Here is a 14,320-nt window from a genome sequence, read left to right as displayed (position 1 = left end):
CACTTGGGCTCCAGTCAAGGCCTACCCAAGGCTAGAACTGTAAAAGGGACTTCGATTTTAAATGCTACAGGCCATTAAAAATGACAGTAAAGATCTATGCTTAACATAAAATAGATAAATTACAGAGTCCATAGCTTTTTGCGGAACCGAAACAAGCGAGATTTTTGGCTTAGATCCAGTAGCATGGCATCCTAGAAGTTTATTTGCTGAAGAGAGGGAGATCGACTATGAAAGGTGGCCATTTTGTGTCTAGGAACTGACATGAGAAGCATGGAGGATGAGTGAAGCACTCCTAGAATTGACTGCATACAGGACACTTGCAGACAGCTTAAAGGTCTACACCAGAAATATAATTGTGGATGTTTGAAAGGAAATACATTGATGTATCTGGTCTCACTTCAACCTTTTCAAGATGGGAGATGTGTGGTAACACCTCTATATCATTGCCACTGTTCCAGTTGCCGGCCTCTAAATCTCTCAAAGACAAGTTACCAGACTCGTTGAGATGCCAATGCATAAGGCATTTCAGTGAACTATCCTGAGTCCATTCAGAACCCTGGCTAGGGTGGCTCATACATTTTTTCAATCACAGGTTGAAGTCTGTCATAAATGCAAATAGAAATTCTAGTTTCTCTTTCAAAGTAAGTAGGATGGGTAGACTGAGAATTAGAGAAGCTTCAAGGGACAGGTAGCTTGAAAGGAAGAACATAAGAGGGACAAACCGTAAGAAAGGACATTGTTGGATGGGCAGAGGAAAGAAATAGGGTGCCAGGGTCTGATAGGCAGGATGTGACTGGAAAACATTAAGGTTTAAGTACAAAGGCTGTAACTGCAACAACCAGAAGAAAAAAATAATAATAAACTGAAGGATTATTTGAGAAAGTTCGAGAGACAAAAGAAACAGCAAAAAGTGAGAAGGCTGGACAGAGATTTCAGAGAAAAACAGGCAACGGGAAATAGAAAACGTGAGAGGTACAGACAGAGCAAAAACACAATGAGTGATTTGGAGAGCCAAAAAAAAGCTAGAAGACCGAAGAGAAAGATAAACAGCGAATATGAAAATGATAGACATAGTAGCAGAGAGGGGAATGCAGAGAAATGAGATAAAAAGAAGGAGGGACAGAGAGAGAGTAACAGTGGAAGAGAGGGTCAAATATATGTATGTATGGGTAACTTGGAGGAAGGAAGTAAAACAGAGGAAACGAGAGGGGCAGACTAAGTGAAAATAATAGAAACAAATTAATTCAGACGGTGGATAAAGGAATAGAAAGGGAACTGAGAAGGTGAGAGAGTTGAAGAGGCAGTGAAAAAAGAAAACGAGTAATACACAGAGGAAAAGACAAAGTAAGTGTGACACATCGAAAAATAGATAAAGCGAGAGGGAATAAGAAGAATAGTTAAAGTGAAAGAGAGGGACAAGGGCAGTTTAGAGAAAGGTATAAAAAGAGGAAATGGTAAGGTGATTTCGGAATATAGAGAAGAGGAGAAAACGAAAAATACCCATAGGAAAAGAGGAAGCCAGAAGAATAGATAAAGAAAAACAGAGAACATAAAAAAGATAAATAAGTCCAGAGAGAATAAGAATGAAAATCATAAAGAAATTTAGCAAGGAGGATAAACAGACATTGAGAATAAGATTCCAAAAAGTAAAAAATAAAGTCTGTTAACAAATGAGCAAACATATAAAGAGCAAGAAGAAGTGACCGTGACAAAGGCATCAAAGAAAAGTGAGTATGGTGGTAGAAAAACGGAAGAAGAAAGATAGTTGTGCAACACAAGTAACTAGAGATATAGAGGCAGAGTTATGGAGAGACACAGACATGGGACAGGCACGCGGATGTGATGATCTGTAGTCGTGAATCCAGCATAGAATTTATTTTCTGTTATGCAGTGTAAACGGTGATAACAGAAGCAAAAAACTATACTTAAGTTGTGCTGACTTTCATTCAAAGACACTAAGGCCCATATTTATACTTTTTGACGCAAAACTGCGCCAACGCAGTTTTGCGTCAAAAAAATTAGCGCCGGCTAACGCCATTCTGAAGCGCCATGCGGGCGCCTTATTTATTGAATGACGTTAGCCGGCGTTAGCCGCCGGCGCTGTCTGGTTTGCGTTAAAAAAAACGACGTACACCAGGCAGCGCCGGCGTAGGGGGAAAATGGCGTATGGGCGTCTAGAAATGGTGCAAGTCAGGCTGAGGCAAAAAAATCGCCACAACCCGATTTGCGCCATTTTTTTACGACGCCCATCCCCCATTGAAATTAATCCTGTCTTTGCAAAGACAGGAATCATGCCCCCTTGCCCAATGGCCATGCCCAGGGGACTTCTGTCCCCTGGGCATGGTCATTGGGCATAGTGGCATGTAGGGGGGCACAAATCAGGCCCCCCTATGCCACAAAAAAATAAATAAATAAATACTTACCTGGACTTACCTTAATGTCCCTGGGGTGGGTCCCTCCATCCTTGGGTGTCCTCCTGGGGTGGGCAAGGGTGGCAGGGTCTGTCCCTGGGGGCAGGGGAGGGCACCTCTGGGCTAATTCTGAGCCCACAGGTCCCTTAACGCCTGCCCTGACCCAGGCGCTAAAATCCGGCGCAAATGCGGGTTTTTTAGACCCGCCCACTCCCGGGCATCATTTTTGCCCGGGAGTATAAATACGACGCATATGCATCGCAGTCATTTTTTAAGACGGGAACGCCTACCTTGCATATCATTAACGCAAGGAAGGTGTTCACGCAAAAAAATGATGCTAACTCCATGAACATTGGCGCTAGACGCGTCTAACAAAGTATAAATATGGAGTTAGTTTTGCGTCGAATTTGCGTCGAAAAAAACGACGCAAATTCGGCGCAAACGGAGTATAAATATGCCCCTAAACCCTTTGAAAGGTCAATACACACTTTTTATAAAAGAGGTTAAACCGCATTCTGCATTCATACTGGGATCTGTACCCAACTGTGCGGATGGCAACATAGAGAGGCAGATGTAACCCCACTACTATATATATTTTTTTAAACTGCATTGAACCAACATTTTTCTTAGGACCCAACACAAGTCCTGTCGAATTCCGAGGCCGCCATGAACAAAGGCGCCCTAGTCTCGACTCTATATCAGACCTTTCTTTCACCATCCTACACTTCCTGTCTTCCACTGATCTTCATTACAAGAAATCCCATTCTTACTCACCAGTTCCATAATTAATTGTGATTGTGATTTTTAGTGTGCACATGTGGTCGTCTGTTCCAAGCAGTATTGCTTGGAACAGACGAGCACATGTGCACACTAAAAATAAAAATAACATAAAAATGAATAATTGCCTGCCACCTGAGCATAACTAAGCACAGGCTCACTGAGGCAGTCTGTTCAAACTTCTCAAGCTATAATATTTTGCCACCAGCCAGGCTTTCCTCACAGGATTCTAATGGGGGCTGCCACCTTGATAATACAGGATGGGGAAGCCAACAGGGTGTCTCCACTTTTCAGAGTACACCACGGTGTGTCCTTGAGGAGCTCCAGATCTAGAATTTGAGGGTCCCTGGGGATTGGGGTCTCTGCAAACTGTAAAAAAGCAAAAATGCAGTTGAACTTCATGATAAGAGCAAGAAATGGAAGGGAAGGCACAGATGCTGGGATGGTTCTGTTCTTTCACCCTTAAAGTTCTCTGGTACCAAACTCAATAGGTTGATCTCTACCTGGCAACAATTTAAAGTGCTTGAGAAAAGCACGAGAAGGTCACCCACGTGGCAACATTACAGTAAAAGTATTCACACCTCCTGGTATAGTCATGCTCTATAAAAATGTAAAAGTAAATATCTTTCATGGAGCCACTCCGGATTTTTGCGCATAAAGATGAATGCCTCTTCACAGGAAAAGGCAAGTGCACAACAAATGCTTCTTAAACATCAAAAGGCTAAATTAACAAAGCCATTTTTGCATGTAATTTTGGCGTGGACATGTAAACAAGGACATCTGAGATTCATAAAATAATATTTTGAACTTGCAAATAGTTTTTCTCACAAAAATATCTTTGCATGAGTAAATATACTCCCGGGAGCACGAGTTCTGTGGCTGGTATGCTTTGTGAGTTTGTGGCTAGCCCCAAATTGACACATTTTGGGTTTTTTGCTTTTCGGCAACCCTTTTTAACTCCTTGCAACTGAGGACAAGGTTGGAGATTAACTCATGACATTGGCAGGAGTAAAACCCTCTCTAAGGTGAGAACAGAAAGTGAAAAGCCCCACTCAAACAAAAAGTAACAGCATATCGTTCCACATCTGCCGCTTTCAGAAGATACTGTCCTGCAAATTCTATACGAAAAAATCCTAATTTTAGCAGAGGCCCAAATATGCATCGATTATGCATCAATTTGTGGAGGCATCGTTGTAAAAAACACAAGTAAACTGCAAAGAGGACAAAACATTTCTACCTGACTCATTTTGAGCCTGACAGATTCGGATCCTATCAATCCAACCTTAGAACCATTTTATAGGCTGACAACCAAATAATCTAATTGAAAATCTCCGTGTAGTTCACAAGGCCCTACACCGCACAGCTCTGTAGGCATTTTGCACCTTACCGGCAACAAGTCGTGTAAGATCGGCCTCGCAACATCTTCCAATAACATTACTGCTAATTCAAAAACAAAATGGGGTCAGGTCACTATACCACCAAGGCTCCTCTGTCTTAAACTCTCCGGAGAAATTAAAATGAGTTCAACCATCCGAAGATCCATTTATTTGCCACACATTAAGGCCCTCATTCTGACCTTGGCGGTCGGCGGAGAGGCGGCGGTCGGACCGCGAACAGACCGGCGGTCAGAAAAATGGCATTCTGACCGCGGCGGTCACCGCCGCGATCGACCGCCACTTCCCCACTCCGACCGCCACGGCGGTCATGACTGCCGGGCTGGAGTTTGCGCACTCCGGCCCGGCGGTCGTCCCAAGACCGCCAACGGTATCATGACCCTGCCTACCGCCGCGGTTTCTTGCGGTCGGGAACCGCCATGCGAACCATGGCGGTAAGCACTATCGGGGCCAGGGAATTCCTTCCCTGGCACTGATAGGGGTCTCCCCCACCCCCCACTACCCACCCGAGTCCCCCCCCCACACCCTCCACCCCCCTGCCACTCCCCAGAGGTGGTACGAACCCCCTCCCCACCCCCACCCCGACATGCACATACATGCACCCCGACATGCACACACCCCCAACATGCACATATACACACCCCCTACACACACATACACAACGGGGACACATACCGCACACATACATGCAGACATGCGCACCTGCCGAACAGCACACATTACCCATAGACACAGCAGCACCCCCCGCCCGCATACACGCACTCACACACCCCCTCTACACACTCACACGCACACCCCCATGCACGCCCACATCACACAACACCCCCCCTCCCCCCCCCTCACGGACGGTCAACTTACCTTGTGCGTTGGTCCTCCGGGAGGCGACGGGAGCCATGGGGAGGTGACCGCCAACAGAACACCGCCAACAGAAGACCGCCACACAGATATGTGGGTCGTAATTCTGTGGGCGGTGTTCTGCTGGCGTGGCGGTGGAGGTTGACCAGTCTCCACTCTTCCGCCGACCGCCAGTGTGGCTGCTGGCGGTTTCCCGGCGGAACGCTCCCAGCGATCGGAATGCGCACAGCGGCTTACCGCCGCGGTTGGCGGTCTTCACCGCGGCGGTAACTCGGCGGTCTCGCGAAAAGACCGCCAAGGTCAGAATGAGGGCCTAAGTCTTCCCCTAGACCAGTGGTTCCCAACCTGTGGTCTGAGGACCCCTGGGGGTCCGTGAAGCCTCCTCAGGAGGTCCACGACTGCATAGAAAATTAAATATTATTCACTGATTAGGTCCCCAGCTTCCATTAATGACTCATGGGGGCGGGTCCCCGGAACCCAGTAATATTCAGTGGAGGTCCCCTGGTTCCAGTAATGATAAAGTGGGGGTCCACAGAAGTCAAAAGGCTGGGAACCACTGCTCTAGACTGTTTTATTTCCTTTCCCCACCCCCTCTCTAGCGTATATTTGTCAAAAGAGCATATTACAAAAGCAAGAAAGAAAATACAAATAAAATAAAATGCTTTGCAAGTAGTCTGGAATGAGAAAGGGACTACTGTGTGGCTTCTGACGATTCGAGCTGCCATATTTAAACATCTCTGTGTCTTCAATCTGACATTCACCAACAGGATATTAGCAATGAGTCAAAACCCTCTTTAACAATACAGGAACCACAGTGTACCGCCAGGACTTCACCTTGGATTTCTCAGAAGATTTGCAGTTGCATTTCAAGATGCATGAGAGCATACCACAAAATCAAGTTTTAATCCTTCGATCTAAAAGGCGGATGCGTTTCAAAAAGGCAGCCTATTGCATTTTACAACTAAAAGAGTCATTGTCTCAAAAGATGATATAAAGGCAAGACACATGCAATGCCCACACTTTACTACTATTCAACATAAATAAAGAGTGTATGGTCTCTGTGAATGCCGGCTCCTTGGTTGGGGGTGGTAATTGCATGGGGCTACAGCAGGAGGCTGCAGCACTTGATGCACATCTAGAGGGTTGAGCCCAGCAGAACAAAATTATGTTGTGATGGAATGAGGGGTATATGACCAATGCATGGTAGGTGATTCATCTTTTCTACACACACGATTGGTGACACAAAATTAGGCTTCTAAGGAGGATCATAACTTACGCTCCTGTATAGGTAGTCTGCAGAAGTGGCGGAGAAGACCCAGGCTGTGGATAAATTGTATGGGTACAGTCATAAATGTGTATGATCAACAAAAGGTGAATGCAATCATGGATTTTTTTCTTATGTTACCAGCATTTGCATAGTGTACCTCTGTCACTAGTATGACTTCATTTCATTATAGCATGTCTTTGATGAGTGATTCCAGAAGGTTCTGGTGCTTCCATGTGGGCTACAGTCTGAGTGCTTATAGAATATATCACACAATGCTTGGTTAGATGAAGAGGACAAATGAGTCACATATATGTAAGATGTGCTCTATGTAGAGCCTGAAGGGGAAATTAAAAGAAGGCATGAAGAAGAAAGTAAACCTGACCCAATGTTAACAATGAGATGGAAGTGTGTTAAAGAAGGATGCCATGGCGTAAAAATGTCCCTCAAGTGTTTAAGTTACTTAAGGAAATTGAATGTCGAATGAGTGCTATAGTGAATCGTTTTTTAAAACCGTTATTTATTACACATATACATTGTTTTATCGTAAGGATGCTTTTAATCAACTATATAAGTTAGACATGGTGGATTTGTGCTTTGCAGGATCCTCATTTTTTTCTTCTGCAATAAAACGAAGGACTACATATAGTCATCTAGAAAATTTACATTATGAGATTGACTAAAGACCCATATCATATATCACATATTAAGACAGGATATTAAATTGATTATTGATGTTGGAATGTTTATGTGCCTTCCGTCTGCATTCTAGCAATATAATAATTTTGCACTTTAACACAGAGTATTATTCTTTTCAATGGAACTTTTAAATATTTTTTAATAATATGTATTATGAATACTGCTTGTGTTACATTTATGTGTATCTTTTATGGATTTTCAATCCGAATAAAGGGTTTCAAATGGAATTGAAGTGAAGTGTGATAGTGTAGAGATAGGGGTGATAACTATGGAAGCACAAATAAGTTGTAAAATAATACGTTTAACAAGTAAGAGAATCTGTTTAGCAAAATCTAAAGTGAGAGGATACTTGTGATCTGCATTCCATAAAGATTTAGAAAATGTGGCCAGAACCTGTGCATCTCTTTAAGAAAGCGAGAAGGCCTTGAAGACTTAGATGCTGATTGTGGACTGTGTAGCCAGTCGACGCTAGGTCAATGTGGCAGTTGATTTTATTAGGCAAATCAATTTGATGTCCACACAAGAATTGCTAGTGCAGTCCACTATTCAGGTGGTATTACAATTTCTTGAGGAGCTGTTTCAAGGAAATGCTATTCTGGGATACTGGTGAGGAATAACAAGGTAGGATGTTTAGCAAAAACAATCACTGGTATTTGAAAGCAAGAGAAGTCAAAACTGTGAACAGAATGATTAAAAGAGAGCATTAAGATATGATAATCAAGCAGTTATAGATACTATTTGGTTATATTTTGCCACTTCTAATACTGTGCTGGAAAAGTCATCCTTCCTAAATTTTGAGGGGTGCCTCATTTGGTAGACGTATGTCTATGGTGATCTCATGGTAAGGAAATGGTGGGGTGTAATGGCGAAAGGAGAGCTTTGCACCATGAGGTGTGCACCAGAAAGAGACAGTGAGTCACAAAAACCTAGTTCAACATCCAAATAGTTTAGGAATTCTGATGAGGTGATGGTGAAATTACCTGGTCTTGCTTTGTGGCTAAGGGTGGCTAAGAGTCTCTCAGTATTCATAGCCACTGAAAACGTTTGTGGAACTACTGATGTCACTAAGCACTGAGGATCTGTGAAGTTGAATTATACCAGAAGATTGACGTGAATGGAGTCTGGAGTGAGAATGTGAATGCTGTGTGGATGTTGGTATTGTTAGTTGAGACAGTAGCTAGAGCACCTAAGGAGGAAGAAGATATTTCATTATATAGCCAGTGAATAAAGCTCTGTACCTCAACTACATCTCCCTGTCTTCATGTGAGGTGTTCTGCCACACCGCCGTCCAGGATGCAATGCAGCCAATGCTTCAGAAAAGCAAGCATATCTATGGAAGAGCCAGTCACAGGTCACTCTAATCCACATTGGGGAACAGTGCACTCCCAGATCCAGAGACCCGAAAACTGAACCAGTAATGGCAGTGTGAAATAGGAATTTACCAGTGCATCATAGGACTGTTCTTCCTCTCTTGGGTTGAGAATAACACTGTGGGGCACATAACATCCCTGCTGCGTTGGCATGTAAACGGACACAGTTTTGTGTTCTGAAGGGAGAACTACATCTCTGCATTATTATGATCTCACAGAACATTGCGCACTGCGTGTCATTTCTAGAGTGACATCACAATAATTGTTTGAGCCAATGCAGGCATAACCATCCATTGCTCCACTACTGTGACTCGTCAACCAGTAAACCAAGATTGAAAGCACGACTCCTAGGAAATGGGGGAGCAATATCCAAAGCACAAGGAAACAGAACCTTTGCCATCAAATATTTGTACAACTATGGATGAGCAACTGTGGGAAAGGAAGGATGTTGTGTACTATGGGGTCTGTGTGACATCATGTGTACCAGAGTAGCGCCTCTAAACTCAAGCCTGTCACTGGTGCAGCTGGGGCGGTGGCACTGGGTCTGAGAGGGGTAGAAGGACCCAGTGTGCCTCCAGGGACTGCAGGTATTCCACAAACGGCCATTCTGATTTTCATTTTATTCTTTGCAAGTCTGCGTGTTCCTATGTTTATTCTGGGGGTGGAGGGAGGTGGTAGAATGAGTGGAAGACATGGAAATGAAAGGCACCAGTCAGCACCGTTATGAATTAAGGGGTTATGTATTAAACAACTGTTAGAAATGGGGTCTTTGGTTGACAGTCAGGTTACTCCCTGTTAAAACAAGGTCCCTCACTCTAGTCAGGGTAAAAGAGAATCACCCTCAGCTAACCCCTGCTTACCCCCTTGGTAGCTTGGCAGAGCAGTAGTCTTAACTTCAGACTCCTAGGTATAAAGTATTTGTACCAACACACACAGTAACTTAATGAAAACACTACAAAATGACACAACACAGGTTCAGAAAAATAGGAAATATTTATCTAAACAAAACAAGACTAACACGACAAAACTCCACCATACACAAGTCAAGTTATGAATTTTTAAAGATTAAATCCAAAATTAGAGCTTAGAAACCCAAAATGCTTCGATGAGGTGTTAACACGGTGTCGTGACGCATTCGTTCCCAACCAGCAAACCAGCAGTGCTGGCCACAGAGTCACGTAGACCCCCAGGTACAGTACCTTGGTGAAGAATGGAAACAAGCTGATGTGTGAAGTCGGGGATCACGGCATCTGTACGAAACGTTGAATCTGCGCTCTTCGAGCGGCGTCGATCACGGCGTGTTGCGGCGACTTCCACGGAGTTGCGGACATCGGCGGGGCTGCAGCGGTGTCGGGCCTGCGAAGGTCGTCGTGTTCCAGCGAAGATTACAGAGTCAGTTGCAGGCGGCGGCACCAGATTCAGCAGCGGCGTCGGTCCGGAGTCATCCGAAGTCGATTTCTTTGCATTTTTACCAGCTTTTCCATTCATGGGCCCAGGGACTGAATAGGGCACCCCTTGTCAGGGCAGGAGTCTCAGCAGAGAGTCCAGGTGCTGGTAAGGGAAGTCTTTGATGGCCCTGAGACTTCAGAACAGGGGGCAAAGCTCACTCCAAGCCCTTGGAGAGTCCTTCTCAAGCAGGAATATACCACAAAGTCCAGTCTTTGCCCCCTTGCACAGGCAGAAGCAGCAACTGCAGGATAGCTCCACAAAGCACAGTCACAGGCAGGGCAGCACTTCTCCTCAGCTCTTCAGCTCTTCTCCAGGCAGAGGTACCTCTTGATGTCCAGAAGTGATCTAAAATCTGTGGTTTTGGGTGCCCTTCTTATACCCAATCTCTCCTTTGAAGTTGACCTACTTCAAAGTAAAGTCTCTTTTGAATGTGAAATCCTGCCTTGCCCAGGCCAGGCCCCAGACACTCACCAGGGGGTTGGAGACTGCATTGTGTGAGGGCAGGCACAGCCCTTTCAGGTGTAAGTGACCTCTCCATATTTCTCTGTCAGGACATATAAAACACATTACTATGGGGCTTATTCTGAGCCCAGCGGGAAAGCCCCTGCAACGAGGAAGCCGGCTCCGAATGGAGCCGGCAGAGTTGCAGGGGTGCGACGGGTGCAGTAGCACCCGTCGCGATTTTCACTGTCTGCATAGCAGACAGTGAAAATCTTTGTGGGGCCCTGTTAGGGGGCCCCTGCACTGCCCATGCCAGTGGCATGGGCAGTGCAGGGGCCCCCAGGGGTCCCACGACACCCGTTCCCGCCATCCTGTTCCTGGCGGGTTTTACCGCCAGGAACAGGATGGCGGGAAGGGGGTCGGAATCCCCATGGTGGCGCTGCAAGCAGCGCCGCCATGGAGGATTCTCTGGCCCAGGGGTAATCTGGCGCGAAACCGCTGGATCCCCTTTTCTGACCGCGGCTTTACCGCTGCGGTCAGAATGGGCACTGAAGCACCGCCAGCCTGTTGGCGGTGCTTCCGTTGCCCGTGGCCCTGGCGGTTTAGGACCGCCAGGGTCAGAATGAGGGCCTATATGTCCTACCTAAACCATACACTGCACCCTGCCTTGGGGGCTACCTAGGGCCTACTTTAGGGGTGTCTGACATTTAAGAAAAGGGAAGGTTTAGGCCTGGCAAGTGGGTACATTTGCCAAGTTGAATTTACAGTTAAAACTGCACACAAAGACACGGCAATGGCAGGTCTGAGACATGATTACAGAGCTACTTAGGTGGGTGGCACAACCAGTGCTGCAAGCCCACTAGTAGCATTTGATTTACAGGCCCTGGCACCTCCAGTGCACTTTACTAGGGACCTATTAGTAAATCAAATATGCCAATCATGGAAAAGCCAATTACATACACATTTTGTAAAGGAGCACTTGCACTTTAGCACTGGTTAGCAGTGGTAAAGTGCCCAGAGTAACAAAAACAACAAAATCAGAGTCCAGCACACATCAACAACCTGGGGAACAGAGGCAAAATGTTAAGGGAGAGCACGCCAAGGATGAAAAGTCTAACACGTGTCCCCCCAGCTAAAAGTGGGGAGCAACTACCCAACCTCATGGGAGTTCTCATCACTAAGGCGGAAGAACCTGGACAGACCATCAGCATTGGCGTGTTCTGTACCAGGACAGTGTTCCACTGTAAAGTCCACCCCCTGTAGGGAAATGGACAACCTCAACAGTTTTGGATTCTCATCCCTCATCTGCATTAACCATCTGAGGGGACTGTGGTCAGTCTGAACTCGGAAGTGAGTCCCAAACAAGTAGGGTCTTAGCTTCTTCAGTGCCCAGACCACAGCAAACTCTTCACGTTCTATGGCACTTCTCTTACGTTCCCTGGGTAATAACCTCCTGCTAATGAAGGCTACGGGTTGATCTAGGCCCTCTTTATTAAGCTGCGAGAGTACTGCTCCAATACCATGCTCTGAGGCATCTGTTTGCACAACAAACTCCTTGGAGTAGTCAGGTGCCTTCAGCATAGCACTCATCCAGTCCTGCCAACACCTGGTTGACCAACCTCTGAAAGGTGGCAGGGGCATTCTTCATCCCAAATGGCATCACTTTAAATTGAAAGTGTCTATCTGGCGTAGAGAATGCTCACCTCTCCTTGGCCCCCTCAGTTAAGCCAATCTGCCAGTACCCAGATGTTAAATCTAATGTACTGGGGTACTTGGCAGCTCCCAAACAGTCAATGAGCTCATCAGCTCGGAGGATGGGGTGTGTGTAAGTCTTGCTGACCGCATTGAGTCCAAGGTAGTCCACACAGAACCTGAGTTCTGGATTGGCGCCAGGTGTAGCAGCCTTGGGGACTAATACCACTGGGCTGACCCAAGGGCTGCTGGAGTGCTCAATAAACCCTATGGCAAGCATTTTGGATACCTCATCCTTAATGCATGCACTGACCCTGTCAGTCACCCTGTAAACCTTCTGTTTAATAGGTGTACTGTCCCCAATGTTCACATCATGTATGCACAAGTGTGTGACTCCTGGGATCAGGGAAACAGTGAGGAAAACTGTCCCAACACGTGGCGACAGTCACCTTGCTGTTCCTCAGTCGGGGGGGGGAGAGGATCACTCCCTCCACTGACTCATCTTTTTCTCCTGCAGACAGGAGGTCAGGGAGAGGCTCGCTCTCCTCCTCTACCACATCATCTGCTGCAAGGAGCATTGACAGCTCAGTCCGCTCAAAGTGTGGCTTGAGGCAGTTGACATGCAGGACAACTGCAAGATAGCTCCACAAAGCACAGTCACAGGCAGGGCAGCACTTTTCAGCTCTTCTCTAAGCAGAGGTTCCTCTTGATGTCCAGAAGTGATCTAAAGTCTGTGGTTTTGGGTGCCCTTCTTATGCCCAATTTCTCCTTTGAAGTAGGCCTACTTCAAAGTAAATTCTCTTTTGAATGTGAAATCCTGCCTTGCCCAGGCCAGGCCCCAGACACCCAGCAGGGGGTTGGAAACTGCATTGTGTGAGGACAGGCACAGCCCTTTCAGGTGTAAGTGACCAATCCTCCCCTCCCTCCTAGCACAGATGGCTCATCAGGATATGCAGGCTACACCCCAGCTCCCTTTGTGTCACTGTCTAGTGTGAGATGCAACCAGCCCAACTGTCAAACTGACCCAGACAGGGAATCCACAAACAGGCAGAGTCACAGAAATGGTATAAGCAAGAAAATACTCACTTTCTTAAAAGTGGCATTTTCAAACACACAATCTCAAATTCAACTTTACTAAAAGATGTATTTTTAAATTGTGAGCGCAGAGACCCCAAACTCCACATGTCCATCCACTCCCAAAGGGAATCTACACTTTAATCAGATTTAAAGGTAGCCCCCATGTTAACCTATGAGAGGGACAGGCCTTGCAACAGTGAAAAACGAATTTAGCAATATTTAACTGTCAGGACATATAAAACACATTACTTTATGTCCTACTTTAACCATACACTGCACCCTGCCCTTGGGGGCTACCTAGGGCCTATGTTAGGGGTGTCTGACATGTAAGAAAAGGGAAGGTTTAGGCCTGGCAAGTGGGTACACTTGCCAAGTTGAATTTACAGTTAAAACTACGCACACAGACACGGCAATGGCAGGTCGGAGACATGATTACAGAGCTACTTAGGTGGGTGGCACAACCAGTGCTGCAAGCCCACTAGTAGCATTTGATTTACAGGCCCTGGCACCTCCAGTGCACTTTACTAGGGACTTATTAGTAAATCAAATATGCCAATCATGGAAAAGCCAATTACATACACATTTTGTAAAGGAGCACTTGCACTTTAGCACCGGTTAGCAGTGGTAAAGTGCCCAGAGTAACAAAAACAACAAAATCAGAGTCCGGCACACATCAACAACCTGGGGAACAGAGGCAAAATGTTAAGGGAGAGCACGCCAAGGATGAAAAGTCTAACACGTGTCCCCCCAGCTAAAAGTGGGGAGCAACTACCCAACCTCATGGGAGTTCTCATCACTAAGGCGGAAGAACCTGGACAGACCATCAGCATTGGCGTGTTCTGTACCAGGACGGTGTTCCACCGTAAAGTCCATCCCCTGTAGGGAAATGGA

Source organism: Pleurodeles waltl, chromosome 11, assembly GCF_031143425.1.
Source record: "Pleurodeles waltl isolate 20211129_DDA chromosome 11, aPleWal1.hap1.20221129, whole genome shotgun sequence".
NCBI lineage: Eukaryota > Metazoa > Chordata > Amphibia > Caudata > Salamandridae > Pleurodeles > Pleurodeles waltl.
Note: the sequence above shows the minus strand (reverse complement) of the source record.